We start from the raw sequence: 12,844 nt of genomic DNA, 5'->3' as shown, positions 1-12,844 counted from the left end.
TGGAGTTATGAATCTTTAGCATAGTTGTAAATGCTCTTGAAGAGCGAATAAAGTCTCTACAGCCATGCTGCCAAGTTATTTCAATATCGAGCTCTTCCAAAATTAACAAATGAGCTCCCTGTTTGAGGTTAAAAGAAAACCCAAGCTGTGAAGTTATTTAAATCCCAACCCTTTAAAAGATAAAACAAATATGCTGCCCGTGTCAGTGAGAGGTGCAAGAATATCTGCTCTGGCAGTTACAATAGTTGTGTGTTGACTTTTCTCTGAGGGCTATCATTATGTCATTACGCATTGCTGCTTTTCACAACCTATCATTATCTCAGTAGGGTATTCTAAATTCACAGTTTGATTGACAGCACAAAGAAGTTATTAAAGGACTGGTTGTTTTGGTGGGGTTATGTATACACATTTTACTTCAAGGGTTTTTAAAATGACTGGGGGGAATTTATTGGGAGTGCAAGAATGGGAAGCTTGGCATGGCAGGTGATTGAATTAGGCAGGAGCTGGAATTTAGATTTCCGACTCCATTTACATGGATCATGTCACGTTGATTTGTCTATCGATTGGGCAAATCAAATTAGTAATAATGCCATAGAGGAGGAATTCCTGGAGTGTGCACAATATAGTTTTCCGGACCAATATGTTGAGGAATCAATTAGAGACTCCTTGACTGGATATTGTGTAATGAGAAAGGAATAATTGGCAATCTAGTTTCGCAAGGGCGCTGGGAATGAGCAACCCCAATATGCTAGAATTCTTCATCAAGATGGAGAGTGATGTAGCTGATTCTGAGACTAGGATCCTGAATCTAAATGAAGAAAACTACAATGATATGAGAGTGAGTTGGCTATGAGAGGTTGGGTAGTGTTACTTAAATGGATGATGGTGGAAAGGCAATGGCAAACACTCAAAGAGCACATGGGTAAATGAATAAAATTGTTCATTCTTGTCTGGAGCAAAGCAAAATGGGAAAAGTGGCCAAACCATGGCTTGCAAGAGAAATGAGAGATGATATTGGATCCAACTGCTCCTAGTTCTTATGATGATTCTTATGAACACATGGCGAGTTTCACCAATGAAAAATTTCCCCTTGGCATAATCGTACTTGTCTCCTGTGCACACTGACACTTTAAACTTTAATTAAAACATGCAGGAAATGGGAAGAAGCAAGAACATGGAAATGATGCAAGTTCAGGTTCTGCTTTTGAGAATAGTGTGCCACTGATAAAATTCACCTTGACTGGGCTTTCAATATTTCTTTACAGTGAAGTTTGTAATAGGTATTTAAAACTTCTATTTTATTTGATCTCATCAAGGCTCCTGATGTTTTTCCATGCAAGATACTGGGTGAGATACATGGTGGGTTTAAGGGTGGAGGGTAATAGGTGAGGGCATGAGTTGGCATTAAGCTGGCATAGAGGCTGTAAGAAGCCTTGGAGATGAGTGGGGGAAAGCATTGGCATGAATTGGTTTGGGAAGTGGGTAGGGGATGTGAGGGCTAGAGGGCTTAACGTTTACCAGAACAACTGGGACGACATCCCAGAGAACCAAGGTGGGTCTTTTAAACTGTCTGCTTCAGGACCTAGCCCCTGAGACCAACTCCAATCTACACCCAAGGGTGGGGGGCTCGACTCCATCCCACACTCCCCAGATCAAAGAACCTGCCAAACACCTGAGTTTCTCCCAAGGTGGGGACGGTGAGCGGAGACGTTTCCCAACCCTGGCCACTTGAGTCAGAAGCTAAAATCAGGTCCACAGTGTCTGAACAGGCAGTTCTGAAGGCCCTTTTCACAAACAAGGCAAGAGAGAAACTGCCATGCAAAAGAGTAATTGATCGAAATTATTTTGCATCAGGGTTACACATTACAAAAAGGTGAACTTTGTATGTAAACAATTACTTTCAGCAAATCTTGATGGAAGTTGTTAAAAAGAACAATTTATTTCTCTAAACTCCAAGCAATTCCATTGTATTTTATTGGTTTAGACTGAACCTGCTGTTTGGCCTCCTTCTCACTGGAGGAAGAACTCTGAAACGCAGCCACAAAAATAGGACTTGCTCTGATAGATCTTATAGATTTAACTTTATCTGACCAACCTTCACAAACTTATGGCCACAATCTGCACCTCTAATTTTGGATTGCTTATTCTCAGCAATGGGGACCTAAAAGATCCCGCAGCACTATTTTGAAGAGGAACAGTGGTGTTAACCCCAGTGTCTTGGCCACTGTTAATCGCTCAGTCAACATCACAAAAGCAAACTCCTTGATCATGATCGCATTGCTGTTACGTGCAAATATTTGTTGCCATATTCCCTACATTACAACATTGGCATTGGAGGCAGTCCAGAGAAGGTTCTCAGGGTTGATCCCGGCTTTGGAGGGATTTTCTGATGAGGAGAGGTTGAGTAGGTTGGGCCTCTCCTCACTGGAGTTTAGAAGAATGGGGGTGATCTTATTGAGACATATAGGGGGCTTCACAGGGTAGATGCTGAGAGGATGTTTCCTCTTGCGGTAGAATCTACTCAGATTGAGGGCATAATCTCAGAGTAAGGGGTCATCCATTCAAGACAGAAATGAGGAGGAGTTTCTTCTCTGAGAGCGTAGTGAATCTGTGGAACTCTTTACTGCAGGGGGCTGTAGAGGCTGGGTTGTTAAGTAAGTTCAAGGCTGAGATAAATGTTTAATCAGTAAAGGAATTAAGGATTATGGGGCTAAGGTGGGAAAGTGGAGTTGAGGATAATCAGATCAGTCATGATCTCATGCCCTTGTGAGTATAGTGGGAAGGATCAGCCATGGTTCCCACACCTTATCACCAATGTTCACTCTATTTTTTCTTTGCTGTGCCTCTTGCTTTGTGTGGTCCCTTTAAGATTGCATGCATGCTTAAGTGAGCATTGCTTGTGCATTGTTTTTTTTCTTCCCTGACTGATTGTTATATGGCCACACACCCACATTGATCAGAAAAAGCATTACTCCTCACCATAGGGACCACAATGGAAAGATTATGTATGTGGATACTAAATGGAGATGTGTTTGAGCTCAGTTGTGAGACCCTGCATGCATACTCAGCTGTTATTCAGTTTTATGAAGAATACAATGCAAGTTCTCCTCCAAGCTAACTTGGGGTTGTATCATCACTCCTCCACTGCCGCTGGGTCAAAATCCTGCAACTTACTTCCTAAGAGCACACTGGGTTTACCTACATCACATATGGCGGCATGGTGGCACAGTGGTTCGCATTGCTATCTCACAGCGCCAGAGACCTGGGTTTGATTCCAGCCTTGGGAGAGTGTCTGTGTGAAGTTTGCATGTTCTCCCCGTGCCTGCGTGGATTTCCTCCGGGTGCTCTGGTTTCCTCCCACAGTCCAAAAATGTGCGGGTTTAGTTGATTGGCTAAATTGCTAAATTGCCCCTTAGCGTCAGGGGGATTAGCAGGGTAAATACATGGGGTTACGGGGATAGGACCGAGGAGGGATTGTTATTGGTGCAGGTTCGATGGTCCGAATGGCCTCCTTCTGCACTGTAGGGATTCTATGGTCTGCAGTGATCCATAAATGCTAGGCAACGCTCACATCCCATGAAAGAGTACAAATAAATCTTGGCAAAGGACCAGATGATATTCAGCAGCTGTGGAACAGTGCCCCAGCAGGATCTGCACCTCTGAGGGAAAAATAATAAGTAGACTGATTGAAATTGTGAAATTAATTATTTGTGTGGAAAGCCGTTAGAGAGGAAAATTCTGCCATCTACTTTTCTACACATAAATGAGATCAATCTGGTAAATCGAGAGGAGTTTAGTTTCTCTGGATGGGAAACTTTACAAAACAGCTATTTTCATTGCAGTGAAGAATCCAGACACAGCATTAGCAAAGATGTCACTGAAACTAACTGGACCTGCAACACCAGGGTGTGTGGCACAGTGGTTAGCACTGCTGCCTCACAGCGCCAGGGACCCCGGGTTTGATTCCCGGCTTGGGTCACTGTCTGTGCGGAATCTGCACATTCTCCCCATGTCTTCGTGAGATTCCTCCGGGTGCTCTGCTTTCCTCCCACAGTCTGAAAGACGTGCTGTTTTAGGTGCATTGGCCATGCTAAATTGTCCCTGAGTATACCCGAACTAGCGCTGGTGTGTTGAGGGATTTTCACAATTTCACTGATTTGATTTGATTTGATTTGATTTATTGTCACATGTATTAGTATACAGTGAAAAGTATTGTCTCTTACACGCTATACAGACAATGCATACCGTTCATAGAGAAGGAAACGAGAGAGTGCAGAATGTAGTATTACAGTCATAGCTAGGGTGTAGAGAAAGATCAACTTAATGTGAGGTAGGTCCATTCAGAAGTCTGACAGCAGCAGGGAAGAAGCTGTTCTTGAGTCGGTTGATACGTGACCTCAGACTTTTGTATCTTTTTCCCGATGGAAGAATGTGAAAATGAGTATGTCCGAGGTGCGTGGTGTCCTTAATTATGCTGGCTGCTTTGCCGAGGCAGTGGGAAATGTAGACAGAGTCAATGGATGGGAGGCTGGTTTGCGTGGTGGATTGGGCTACATTCAAGACCTTTTGTAGTTTCTTGCGGTCTTGGGCAGAACAGGAGCCATACCAAGCTGAGGTAAGTGTGACACTCATAAATAAACTTCAAAAATAACAGAGGAAAATAACTATTGCTCATTGGTGAAATAAAACAATTCATTCAATGGCACCTGAAAAAGTATCCAGAATGTAATTACACTTTGGTGTCAGTCAGCATTTCAAGTAATAGTTTCTGAGATTGATTATTACAAGCCATGCAGCAATTAAGGAACAGAATATTAGAACATAACCTCAATTAACTCATGTGCTGCCCTTTAATAACTTATATTTTAATCTGGATACAAAATGCCTATATTTGAAAGCAAAGGCTGCAGCTGATTAGCATGAATACAATCTACTATTAATGACGCAAACTTTCTTAATGTAATTTTACCTGTATGTCATTAGCAATTCATTAACAAATTAATGTCTCCCTACTGATCTCTACAATGTTGGCATAAAAAATGGATCTAGTTAACATTGAAATAACATTGAAGTCCTCCAATTCTGCTCCCGCACCTTGTGGTGTACTAAGGCAGACTTTCATTTGTTTCCATAGCTTGTAATTCCTGGAACAGGCCCTGAAGAATAAACAATGTTAAAATGAAACTGTGTTATGTGAGGTGACTTAAAATGAGGACTTACTGTAAAAATAGAGTTGATGTTTCAGGGATAGCAAATCAGCATTCGTACCTGGATATATGATCCATTTGATTCACATTGCCATGGAGATAAGCTTTGAGAGGGGTACGGTATAAGAAAGTCCTGAAGACTCCTGCATAAAGTTTGTTTGCCGGGATCCAGCAGAGGGAGGGCAATAGGCAGCAAATGCTGTGACATGTTACACAGGAGTGCGGGTGGGAATTCACACATGGATTAAAGAGACTAAATTCAAGAGGAATTGGAATGAGGCTGAAATATTTGCCTCGGGAAGAAATTCCAGGAGAAAATCTTTCTGTGAAAGACAATTCTGAGACTAGACATCGTCAGGCTGAGAACAGAAAATAACAGAAATAAACTCTTGGGAGTTAAGAATCACCTTGGACAAGTTCCAGTAGAATTAAATATCTACTTAAAAGACAGTATAAGGTATTATCTGTGAAGTGTGTTTTTGCTCGTGTTAAAAGAAAAAAGCGAATGTTCTGGTTTGTGGTTTACCTTTTTACAAGGATAACGTTTAGTTAACAGTGCTTTTAGTCTTTTGTTACAGTGAAAGTCTTATCATGTGAAATCTGTGTCATCCTTCAACTATTAACTAAAAGTTTGAATTCCTTTTTGAAAGATATTGGTCTCCACACATTCTGTTATGAAGGCCACCATGTTAGAGTCCAATTGTTATTGGAATTGCAGCTACTTTCCTGATCTATGTCTAGCTCTATTCCAAATTATAAGTGACACAAAGGAAATGAAAATCATGAGAGCTGATTAACTGGTAGTTGATCCGACATTACCCACTTAATGCCATCTCCAAAAGTTAAAGTTGCTTTTTATAAATGGTGAAAGGATTGATGGTGTTTGTGGTATTTTAAAAGAGAAACTGCAGACCATGAAACAAACAAGAGCTTTTATTGGGGAAGGTGTTCGAGGCCCTTAGATCCGACTGTCTGTAAGCCTGGCCCAACTGCTGACGATGCCATCAGTGCATCACGTGATCAAACTCTTAAAGGGACCTTGTCCCAACTCGGGACAAACATGAATACACAACATTGAGTCATTGGTTTTAAAAGCAAGCAAACAACATCACTTGATGCCTTATTCATTGTCAAAGAAGTTTGTAAACTTAAATATGTTAAATTTCAGTGAAGCGGATTTCTGCTCAAGCTGTTTGAGATAAATTTCTGTATTTTTATTTCTATTCAATCCCACTGGAAATTTAATGAAACAGTTACATGCACATTAAACCTATTTCTCCTTTCTGGTGTATTTTTTTCATTTAAGGTCTTTTCTAACCACTTGTATTCCATTATATTGAAAAAGTCAAAAGGCTTGTATACACAATACATTGAAAATCAAAAAATTCTTTGGGCTGATATAATATGTAGAATTTCGCAAATGTTTATTTATGTTAGTGTTAAGGGCGCGGCTGATGGTAAGTGCTGAGTTGTTCAGATTTCAGAAGGAAAGCTCGTGATTCCAAATCAACCAGTTGGACTTTAACCTGGTGTTGTGAGACTTCTTACTGTGCTTAAAGAAGACAATGGCTCCACACCATAACAATACTTTAAACAGTTATAAACAATCTTAAATTAACTACCTTCAGAGCTAACTCTCCCCAATCTGTTCCTCAACACTTTATAGATCTTAAGATCTATAAAAATGCAGGAACTAATACGACACTGTGTCTTCACAACAAAAACAGAAAGTGCTGGAAAATCTCAACAGGTCTGACAGCATCTGTGGAGAAAGAATAGAGCCAAGGTTCCGAGCCTGGATGACCCTTTGTTGGAGTCGGACTGTGCCTTCATGTCAGTTAGGGTTGCTTCTGAGGTTAACCAGCAGTTTGCTTTTCACATCTGGCTTCCTTCGCCTTGCTTGCTGGGAGTTAAACAGCTATACTTGCTGATGGCTGAGGTCTAAAGTACCTTTCAATATCCCCTTAAATACATATTTTCTCTTTGATCGCTCCCTTATATAACCCAATTTCTTTAGAACTGCTCTCTCCCATGCTTAATTAAATTCATCTCTTGGTTTTAGCTTTTAGAATTTAAAAGTGAAGTAAACTTATCTTATTCACCTTCCCTATGGCACCTTCCTTTCACACCTTGCCTATCTTATCCTTTGAATCTGAACAACCCATTCAGATCCATTCCTGTTCTGTACACATTCTTACAAAACGTTTCTTACAAGAATACCTTGGATGAACATCTTGCTAGGCTCATGAACATTTCAAATGCATATTTTTGATTCACACAGTCACTCTGTCCCTTGCCTTAACTATCTTACCAACTGTTTAAAAACATGACCAGAATATAACCAACAGAAAATATGACAATTTCTTGGATTTCCCTGATAAGCTTTCCCAGTCCCCAGTTTCCTTGTTAAAAGTCCATTGCTTTTAAGAAATTTTTTTGACATTTTCTTCTTTCACTCAGAAACGATGCAGTGACATTAATCACATTGTAACATATTATTTGTCACTTGCAAATAATGTGATTGTGGTGAAAATCATGATTCTCGTGGTTCTACTTCCCAAATGAAAGTAGAACATTTAGCAGAATGCATTTTCATTTCAGCAATGTAGAATGCCTACAGGCCTCAAAGCCATTCATAGCTGCATTCCATTTTACATATTGGCCACACTTTGCTGTGGAAATATAAGTGAGGCTATCACCATTCACTGTTATCAGACAGCAACTTTTGGTGGCTGCGCATGCTCAGCTAAACATGGAAATGGGAAGTTGCTGTAGAAATTGCCCTGCTGTTCCAAAGGCTGTGCTACATCAGCATTTTGCTGAATGACGCACATGGAAGGGCACAAAGTTACTGTATTCATCCATTAGATATCGACTAAACGCACCAGAAAAAATTCCAGCTTATCCATTCCAGTCTCAGTAACTTTTCAAAAGTGTGGCAAGTCTTAATCATTAACAAAGAACCTCTCTGGCAGTGATGTTTAATGTTTACAAGTCTCTTACCTTCAAATTTTAATCGGTGTTGGAGATTTGGGGCAGCACGGTGGCACAGTGATTAGCACTACTGCCTCATAGCTCCAGGGACCTGGGTTCAATTCCTGGCTTGGGTCATTGTGTGGAGTTTGCATGTTCTCTCAGTGTCTCCGTGGGTTTCCTCCAGGTGCTCTGGTTTTCTCCCACAGTCCAAAAATGTGCAGGTTACGTCCACTGGCCATGCTAAATTGCCCTTTAGTATGCCAGGATGCGTAGGTTAGACGGATTAGCAATAAATATGTGGGGTTACGGGGATAGAGCCTGGGTGGGATTGCTGTTGGTGATGACCCGATGGGTCGAATGGCCTCCTTCTGCACTGTAGGGATTCTATGATTTAATAACCTATATTTGTTTATTTAATTTCGAAGTCCTTTCTCTGTGTTTATTTTGCTCTATACACCTAAGTTAACACTCAATTACAAATTTTAACCGACATTTCCTGATTCAGACTCGGTGCTGCTTATTAACAATTCTTCAGTCTAATTTGTGAAGCAGATGCACAGTCGCATGCCCTATTCATACTGGCTCCCAAGCTCTGTGGGGTTTAATTGTTATACAGCGGCACTTCAGACGTCGTCAAGAGACTTCAGACTTTGTTAGGATCAGAAGGTATTTATTGATAAAGAGAATCTATATGCAGGGTTTTGCAGCCGTAGGCTGCCTTGAAGCAGCCCACTGGCTGCTCCAGTCTTTATAGGCTTACTACATGGCACCCAAATGTATTCTGCCACCCTCTGGGAGTGATCACTCACTCACTCAGTTACCATTGGTCCCTCAAGTCAGGAGACCTGCTTCTGCTGAACTCTCTTAAAAGGGATCGACATCTCAATCACCAAAGTGCACTGTTTTTACTTTCTAATATATAAGTTCCATTGAGAATATAAATCTGTGATCTTATTGAATGGCAGATCAGAGCTGAAGGGCCAGATAGTCTATTCCAACTCCCAACTCTGCGAAAACCTAACCCCAAGTATTACAAACAGTTGGTGCAGTTTGCTCACTGCTGAGGGCTGATATAACTGTCCTTATAAAGTAATGGATACTCTAACTTATTGTTTGTGTGTGTGTGTGTGTTTAGTGATGATGATCATGGGGGGGTGCTTGATTGTCTTGTCAGGAACAGTGTCAGGGTCACGAAAAATTCTATACATAGAGATAACTGTTTCTTTGCAAAATGCTGTCAACTGAGCTTCCTTTTCTTTATGGCCTAGTCTTATTATCGCTAAACTATTAATCCAGAAACTCAGTGAATGTTCTGGGGACCTGGGTTCAATCCCGCCATGGCAGGTGGTGGAATTTGAATTCAATAAAAAATATCTGGAATTAAGAATCTACCGATGACCATGAAACCATTGTTGATAGTCGGAAAAACCCACCTGGTTCACTAATGTCCTTTAGGGAAGGAAATTTGCTGTCCTTACCCGGTCTGGCTGACATGTGACTCCAGATCCATAACAATGTGGTTAACTCTCAACTGCCTTCAGGCAACTAGGGATGGGCAATAAATGCCAGTGACACCCAGGCCTGAATGGATGAATAAATAAAAAGTCCCTAATTCACATTTTCATTGCTGAGAAGCCATCATTCATGCATTTTAATTTTCTGTGCATGTTTATTTTTTATCAACTTAATGACTGCAAGGCATTGTTCATTTTCTTTATCTTCCTCTGCCTGCTCCCAGGGAAGCTTGGTTAACCTGCATATTTCACCTGCATCGATGCCAAGAACCCAACGCCATTGCCAACTTTATTTCCATTCAATTATGTGTTGCAGTTTCTCCCCATTCTGCGCGTCACCCCTTTCAATCTTGGAGCTTTTTTATTTATGCAAACCATCCTATTATCATGCTCCAGTGTGCTTGATCCATTTCATTCAATTTTCTGCTGCTGTCATTTTCAATTCATTAAGGTTGTTGGTTTATTTAATTAACTTTGTACCTGACAACTTCTGTACCATTAGTTATTTAATTTGTTTCATCTGGCTCTCAATAATGATGTTTCTAATCATGAGTGAGATTTCACTTTTAGTACCATGAATCAGCAGTGTTTATCATATCTGTTCATGACAGGGTTTAGCAGGCTAATATAATGCAGAATATTATAATGCTTGTGAATCACAATAAGCAACACTGCAACACATAAAGGAGTAGAATCATACAGCACTGAAGGCAGCCATTCAGCCCATCATTCAGTGCTGGCTCTCTGAGAGAAATCCTAATAAGTTCCACATCCTGGTTTTCTTTCTCCCCGTTGCCTTGCCAATGTTTCCTTTTAGCGTACGCATACATAATGGGGATAAACGCAGAAGTAGAAAGACATTTTTGGAGATCAACCGGTAGCAACTAATTGAAGGCAGGATCTCTTTTCGGTTATTTCCCCAATGCAGAAGTGGTCTTAATCAATAGACCAGTCCAGCAGCTAAAGAGTGTGACACACAGTACGCTAGATCTCAGCTGGCTAGTTAGCCAAGTCACTGGAGATCAGTGTAAACCATAAATAATAAGTTTAGACAAAAGTAGACCATAAAATATAGGAGCCGCATTAGGCTATTCGGCCCATCAAGCCTGCTCCACCATTCAATCATAGCTGATAAGTTTCTCAACCCCATTCTTCCGCCATTTCCCCATAAGTTTTGATCCCCTTACCAATCAAGAACCTATCTATCTCTGTCTTAATTACACTCAATGACCTGGCCTCCACAGCCTTCTGTGGCAACGAATTCCATAGATTCACCACCCTCTGGCTGAAGAAATTCCTCCTCATTTCGGTTCTAAAGGGTCGGTCCCTTTATTCTGAGGCTGTGCCTTCGGGTCCTCATCTCTCCTACTAATGGAAACATCTTCCCCATGTCCACTCTATTCAGGCCATTCAGTATTCTGTAAGTTACAATGAGATTCCCCCTTCATCCTTCTAAACACCATTGAGTACATGGTCACCAGAAGGCGTGCATTGTAATTAGGAGGGAATACAATGAAACCAAAGAGAAAGGTGTAAATGCCTGGAGGTAAAGAATCAGATTGCATTTGGGTGTAACAGTTTGCATCCCAAGACACATCATTTGTAACAAGTTGATTCAGTGACTGTGTGGGAGCTTTTACTTTAAAATAATTTTTGTGGCGTTGTGCAAGTTTGAGTTATGGAGTATTCATTTTTGCCAGAGTTAATTAACCTAATGTTATAAATGCCCAAGATGTTCAGTGATATTTGAAAAGGTAATTTCAAAAAAACCATTACATTGCCATTTAATCAAACTATTATAACTCGCACTTGAACCCACTTCCAGTGGCTAAGACAACTTTGTTTGATTATACAAATGAAGTCAGGCCTTCAATCTTGACCCTTATAAAACTTGAACAAATAAATTAAGAAGTAGCCGACTAAATTAGCAGCTTGCTATTCCTCACATGCTGCAGCATTTTACAATGGTGCTGGGGTTACTGCATTCATTCATTACTTATCTTCCCATTAACTTTTGTAAACTTTAAGATTTGCTCCCGTAATATGCTTAAACCTGCCATCCAACAATATGGATTACATTTTTGAGACCTGGCTATATTATTTTCCTTTTGTCCGTTACTTCACAATTGTGCCATCAATGCACCGTTCACTCATAAGCATCCAGCAATGTGGAGGGTTGTGATGGGTTGATACTAGCGTTATCCAGGAGTTAGAAGGGGCTTTAATAATTCTGGGTCACTGTTCCTGTGAGAGAGCTGGAAGTTTGCAATTTCAATTGAGAATTTTGGATGGTTTCCACTTCAGGGCAATGGAACAATGGAAGTTTGAACTCCCCAGGCAACTTCACTGCAGTCCTTGCATGCAGACTTTCAGTGAGGGGTGGGTGAGGGTAGTGGAGGGGCGAGGGTCGGAATGCAGCAAAGCATATTTGGGGTACCTCCCCATCCACGATGCTTCATAGCCTAGAATATATGGGCCTATATCTTTAACTTGGGGCGACACGGTGGCACAGTGGTTAGCACTGCTGCCTCACAGCGCTAGGGACCCGGGTTCGATTCCAGCCTTGGGTGACTGTGTGGAGTTTGCACTTTTTCCCTGTGTCTGTGTGGGTTTCCACCGGGTGCTCCGGTTTCCTCCCATAGTGTGAAAGACGTGTTGGTTAGGTGAATTGGCCGTGCTAAATTCTCCCTCAGTGCACCCAAACAGGCGCTGGAGTGTGGCAACTAGAGGATTTTCACATTAACGTCATTGCAGTGTTAATGTAAGCCTACTTGTGACAAATAAATAAACTTTAAAATAAACTTTATATACATACATGGGATTCGTAAGAACATTGAGGATTTAGAATGAGTTTGGATGTAAATGTTATGAATGGGGCATGAATTTAATGTGTTCACCCTCCAATGACCAAGAGATAATTATATCTTCAAAATGTGCTGCTGGTTTGAGCAGAATTGCAGCGAGGAAAAATTTATCAAAAACATCAGTGAAGCTGAAAAAGTTGTTCCGGTCAGTGAGGATTTACTTATAAAATACTGACAATTCATTCAATTCATAAATACAGCTTTGATTTGCAATAGGTGTGTTGCTATCAATGGGTAAGTGCCCTTTTTTTAGGAGTCCTGACATTGGTCCCAAACGCACAGG

At 40.9% G+C, this 12,844-nt stretch overlaps 1 protein-coding gene across 3 annotated transcripts in view; it reads left to right on the top strand.

The window, feature by feature from the left end:
- The window catches only part of astn2 (astrotactin 2), a 1,763,595-nt gene that overhangs the window by 904,349 nt on the left and 846,402 nt on the right, over positions 1–12,844 (top strand). The window lies entirely within an intron of this gene.

This window comes from Mustelus asterias, chromosome 13 (genome assembly GCF_964213995.1).
Source record: "Mustelus asterias chromosome 13, sMusAst1.hap1.1, whole genome shotgun sequence".
Classification (NCBI taxonomy): domain Eukaryota; kingdom Metazoa; phylum Chordata; class Chondrichthyes; order Carcharhiniformes; family Triakidae; genus Mustelus; species Mustelus asterias.
This window is presented reverse-complemented; position numbering and strand designations above follow the sequence as displayed.